General features: G+C 36.0%; 1 protein-coding gene across 3 annotated transcripts in view; it reads left to right on the forward strand.

Moving 5' to 3' along the window:
• The window catches only part of LOC135105696 (uncharacterized), a 38,792-nt gene extending 32,962 nt beyond the window's left edge, over positions 1-5,830 (forward strand). For all 3 annotated transcript variants that reach the window (XM_064014087.1, XM_064014084.1, XM_064014085.1), the window contains exon 8: positions 1-5,830. This exon is cut by the window's left edge and continues 509 nt beyond it. The gene's annotated coding sequence lies outside the window, so the exon portion shown is untranslated.
• Positions 5,831-6,488: the final 658 nt, after the last annotated feature.

Below are 6,488 nucleotides of genomic sequence, written 5' to 3' on the forward strand. Positions count from 1 at the left end.
TGTCAAGGTAATGAGGTGTGCTTGTCTGTCTGCTTGTATCACACTCTTCTTGCCTTTTTTTTAATTCAGTTTTCTTTCACTTTTATATCCTTACATTACACTAGCCTTTTCACTGTGATTTATAGAATTTACAACACTAAAGACAGTTTAAAAGATATTTATAAGCACTATGAGAAAATAAAAAGGGGGACTAAGAATATTTTTCAATATCTAGACAGTACAAGATAATCAGGGGAGACAGCAAAGGTTAGTCCATAGACAGTACAATGTAATCAGAGGAGACAGCAAAGGTTAGTCCAGTTTCAAAGGAAATACAAAAGAGATTAGAATGGTACAGATACATTAAGTGAAGGGGATTGCAGTACGTAGGATAGATGAACAATGGAACTAAATGTAGCTGTGGGAGGTGATAAGGCAGGCTGGAAAATAGGTGAAAGGATTGCATAGAAGGCTTAGAGGTAAAAGACAGAGATTTGTGGAGAAGACTAGCAAAAAACCAGCAACCCCTTATGAACATGGGTAATGCCTCGGGAAAAAGACAGTATAATGGTTAGAGCCAGAACAAAAAATATCTCAGTGTTTCATGAGTAGAGTTCAGAAGTTTGACTGGAGAAGAGGTGGAGGGTAGTTTTGTGAAGACGGGCAAGAACCAACAACTTATGAGCATGGGAAAAATTGCAGGGAAAGAAGACTGTATAGCATTTAGAGGTGGCTGTAGAACAAAAATTTCTCACAGTGCTTTGTTGGTATGCAGTGATATCAGAGAAGAGTGAAAAGGTTAATACAGTGCATGTATGTTGACTTTTCAGCTTACATGTTTCCTACGCTCAGGTTTGCTTGGATTAAGCTTCTTGACTTCATGTGACATCTGAATCAGTAACGTGTCAATTTAGTTGCTGGCAAAGTATCCTCCATATTGCTTTGCTAAACCTTTATTTCTGGCTGGATTGCAGTAAAGATACCAAGGGAAAACATGCATACACTTGTAATATTTTATCTCCACTCTTGGTGGGAAGAAATTACATTATGGTCCTTTACTTAACATTGTCTTAACTGCTTTCCATTCTGCTGTTTTTTTTATTTATTTATTTATTTATTTATTTTATTTCATTTTGTTTTATTTTATTTCATCTTTCATTTATTTATTTATTTATTTATTTTATTTATTTACTTTTACCTTCCTCTCTTTCTGCTTTCTTACATAGGTTTTGTTCTGGCACAACAAAACTGCTGTAAAGGCCACAACCTTCAGTCTGCACTGATTATTCAGTTCACTAATTACAAATATTCCAGTTCTTATTTATATGTTTTTTTTCTGTTATTCCCACCAGATTACAAATATTTTATCCCATTCTATTTCTTCTTTATATATATTACTGCAATTCCCACCAGATTACAGGCATTCCTATCCATTCCAACCTTGTTTATGTATTCCCATAATATTCCCTCTTGATTACAAACTTTCCAGCCTTTTCCAGTTCTTCAGTACAAGTTCTTTGTTATTCCTACTGGATTACAGATATTCCAGCCTACTCCAGTCCTGTGTATGTAGGTATTCCCATGGTATTCCCACTTGATTACAAACATTTCAGACCACTGTAATCCTTCTGTATATATGTTCCCATTTTTCCTACTAGATTGTAAACATTCCCACTCATTCCAGTCATTATGTATAAATGTTTATGTGTTATTCCCACTTCCAACCCATTCCAGTCCTTACCTACACCTGTGTCCATGTTTTAAATACTTAGCATCTACACCTGTCCCCTTGTTATTGCCACCAACTTAATATTTTATAGTACCATATATGTATATTGTAGAGTATATACCAAGGTGGCAATATGTAACATTCCAATCCAACATTCCAGCCACACACAATACTGCCACCATGATAATATATAATGGACACCTGGGATTCCTTAGTCCTCATGCAGCAGACAATGTATTCACAGCAGCTAGACTGATTTACTCAAAGTTACCTCACTTCTGCATTATGTGGTAGCCTGAAGGGAACTAAATACTCTTTTGTTCTGAGTGAAATGAGAGTAAGGCTTTTTCCCATCTCTAGTGCTCAGTTTTCTTGGTTTGTATTTGAATTATTTAACAGCAGGGATGATGGTAGCTGTAGTAATGGTAGCTGTAGTAGTGCAGTAGTAATTGCACTTCTGTTGCTTGGGAGAGATACATTAATATAAAACTTATGTTTTCAATCAGGATGCTTCACAAGTACAGGGATACTATGTGGCATTTAATTTCAGAATGTTATCACCATGTGGTGTTTAGTGCCAGGATCATATGTGTTTAGTGCCAGGATTTTGTGTGGTGTTTAGTGTCAGAATCTTATGTGGTGTTTAGTTATAGGATCTTATGTGATGTTTAGTGTCAGAATCTTATGTGGTATTTAGTTACAGGATCTTATGTAGTGTTTAATTTTAGAATCCTAAATGATGTTTAGTTTCAGAATCTCATGTGGTGTTTAATTTCAGTCTTATATTGTCTTAAGTGTCAGAGTCTTATGTGGTGTTTAGTTTGCTTCTAGACCACAAGAAAGTGCAGAACTGAAAACCAGGCAGGAATGAGACATAGTAATACACCACCCACCAAAAGACCTGTTGCATGAGGATTATATTCTTACAGTGAGACATTCCCCACACCAGAAATTCCACCAAATGTAAGAAACCATAACACATTTCTGCGGTGCAAGTAACTCTCTGTGCCTTGAAGTGTATTATTTGTAGTAAATGTGGGAAGGGGAGGGATTGTTGTATTGATGGTGTAGTGAGAAGGAAGTAGGCAGTTTGCATGGAGTTGAGTGATGTAAGGATGGTACAGTTGTGTGCTGAAGAGTATCATGGGTAACTCAAGTTGGGTTTACAGCAGCTGTGATTACAAACATTGCTTACCAATTGTGATGAAGGAAGGAAAATGTATAAGGTTTCATATGACTGTAAATCACTTATAGGGGAATTAATGCTGATGACTGATATGGATGGTAGCAGTCAGCAGATCCATTCAATGAAACTGGTTAGCTATGAAGTCTCCAGAAAAAATAGTCTTATTTGATGTGAAAGAAAATAATTGAATACACCAGGTATCCATTATCTGCAAGGGTTATGTTCTGCAAAAAGCTCACATAATGAGAATTTGCATATATGGAATCTATCATTCTATTAATTATAAGGGCTTATGTTCTATGAGCCATTTTTGAACCATCTAAATATTTTTTCTGGCACTGTTTCACAAAAACTAAAGCACTAAAGCAACAGTAAAACACATTAGTAAAGATAAATTGTAAAATGTAATATGAAAAGACATTGTAAATAAACAAAAATTAGAAATTGTGGGCTGTGTGCGTTGCAAGAAAAATGCAGGAAAACATTTGCACCCACGGGGCCACCACTCTCCAGTGTGAGTTGGCCACCCTACCTCACCAACCAGTTGCATCACCACCACTACTCACATAATAAGGAATTTTTCTCTCATACTGAGAATACTTGACACATTTAGGTTAGTTGCACATGATAGAATTCATATATTTTGAACTCGCATATATTGAATATCTGGTGTATCAAGGTATTTTTTAGCAAATACTGCATGCATAATGCTTATTTGATTGATGCAGTCTTTCATCTAAGTAAGCATAAACATAAAGTTCATACATACTTGAGTTTATCTCATTATAAATATAAAATCATATAAGATACATAATATTTTGTTATTCATAAATTAAGGAATAGAATGTATTTTTGATGTATATTATCATTTATAATCAAGAGATGTAATTGTATGCTATATTTTGGGATTAGATTAAGCATCTCTAAATTTGTACTATATCTTAATTAAGTCATATACTGTGAAACTTTTGAAATGTATGTAAAGAAAACTATTTAAGTTAATTTCAGTATAATAAGTCCCTGAACAAATAAGTATTGTTAACAAAATATGGGGAATATGTAAGTATGAAGAATTCCATTGTAATGAGTATGTGAGAATGTATGTGATGTGCAGTTATGGGATAGAAACATCGACAGCTTATTCACTGTGTTGTGTAGTTGAGTTGTGGCAGCTGGTGGTATATGGCAGCTCTGTACACCCTAAGTCAAGTATACATTACAGAGCTGCCTGTCATAACCACATTAGTGAATATTGAAGAGCAGCTAGCTGGGATTTTGCATGTGGGATTAGCTATGTTGTATGAATGTAAGGAATTGAATTAGTATGTACTGTAATTACAGGTTAAGAATCCCTTATGAATTTTCAAATCTAGAGACCTTCAAAATATTTTTTATTGTGATACAATATAGCATAATGTTACCAAAATTATGATACCAGAACTGTTATGATTAGTATATAGTTTATTTTCAGTTTATGCAGCAGAGTACATATTGTACTGAACTAATGTGTTACCAAACATTCATTCTGATCATGATTCAAGCAAATAGTGCAACCCTGGTTTTCACAATGTTCAGGTACCACTGTATTCCAAAATCCAAGAAAAAAAGTTGCAGCATGGAATATTTTGATCACACACATTTGAATGAGGGATTCTGTCTGTCTTCAGAATGGTACAAGATAACCAAGACAAGGCACTTGTGTCATGTGATGTTTTATTGTAGGAATGAAAATATAGAGGTAAGGGTGTTCATTTCCCTTGCTCTGTCTATTTTAATTATCTTTTACAACACTGGCAGTACAGTGGCAGCATTAACCCATGCCAGCTGTATCTAGGCTCAATTATGGTGCAGCTTTGACCCTTCATGGGGGAGCAGAGAGGGAGGAGGATTGCCTCCACCTCCCTTGTATAGTCAGGCACATTCTAAAAAGATATGCAAAACATAACTCTGACACCTTGTGTGTAAAATTACATACAGTAAAATCCCTCTCATCCGGCATTCGAGTATCCGGCAGCTTCAAGTATCCGGCACATTTTTCCCCGAGCCTTAAAATCAATAAAAAATCAATGTGTACTCATAAAATCGATTAAAATTCCCGCACAAGGCATACTTTGTCTCCTTGCCACCAGATTGCACTGCTTCGCACCACCCGCGGCCCACTGCACTATGTTTACTCAGTGACTCAGTCCCACGTGTGCACTGTTTATCGCCTGACTCCTTCATCATGCCTAAAGTTGTAGAAAAGAGGAAGCGTGTTGTGCTTACACTTAAGCAGCTGATCAGATCAGCTTATCTTTGTTATGGTAAGATGCGTGAGTGTAGGGTGGTGATTGTGGACATAATTTCACTTCTATTCAAGTATCCAGCAATATTCAAGTATCCGGCATGTTGGCGGTCCCGTTGATGCCGGATAAGAGGGATTTTACTCTAGTTGTTCCACATATTCCTGTACCATATCACTCTACATTTCAAACTTTTCACTTTCATTTTTGCCTCAACTGTCATCAATTCTCAGGAATACTCTTACTCCCCCAAACATTTCCTCTTGGCACATGACCAAGCCACTCAGTGCACCCTGGGTAGAGGATTGTCTTCGTCTTGCACCTGTGCTTCCACGATAGAAAACCTTTTATGCCTTCTGACTTCATCATGAGCCTTTGTAAGGGTAATTGTAAGAACCATGAAACAAACATATTAATGAGAAGCCTACATAGAAAATAGCATAATGTCCAGAGTGCTGGAGATGTAGCGTATAGTATAAACAACCTGTATATTCATAATTCAAGCACAGGTAGCATCCCTTGCAGAAATGGTCCTAGAATTAACAAATGCTGCTATATTTTGCCTGATTTAATTCTGTTTGTTATTAGTATAAGTATGTACACTTAGAAAACTATTTTGTCATGATCAGATTTCATTAAAATATTATAATATTACTACTAGTATGAGTAAAGAGAACATGAGAGATTTTATAAGATTGCTATTTTGTCCTTACTATGTGTGGAAAATCCATGACCTAACTGATCAGGAAGTGCAGAGTTGCTGTTCTCTGGAAAACTTGATTACTTACCTTTTGAAGAGTTTTTTCAAAGATTTTCTCCTCTCTCTTGCTTCCTAATCAGAGTGGGATTTTCATTAGCATTATTTTACCTTTTCTCACTCCTGGCCCAAAGATAGTAAACACTGGATTATCATGTCATCAGCCATCCCTTTAGGTGGTTGATGTGTGGTGTTACTATAATTCATCAGTACATTTAAGTCCTCTGATCTGCTGACAATCTCTTGGTGAAGTTATAAATTTACAGCAGATTAGAGGACTTGAGGCTGAGAAAAGCAAGGTAAGATAAGGTGACTGTCGACCCAGACTGCACCTCATGGCTGTACGTCAGAGAGCTCACCAGGTATGTGTGGCTGGTACAAGAGCAGCAGCAAGAAAGTGTAAAGAGGTTCCACTATTTGCTATCCATATATATATATATATATATATATATATATATATATATATATATATATATATATTCACTCCATTCTTGCTCCTTGTTCATCCACATCACCCCAAAACTTCATCTCTGTTCTGTCATTAATGAAAAAATT

This window comes from Scylla paramamosain, chromosome 12 (genome assembly GCF_035594125.1).
Source record: "Scylla paramamosain isolate STU-SP2022 chromosome 12, ASM3559412v1, whole genome shotgun sequence".
In the NCBI taxonomy this organism is placed as follows: domain Eukaryota; kingdom Metazoa; phylum Arthropoda; class Malacostraca; order Decapoda; family Portunidae; genus Scylla; species Scylla paramamosain.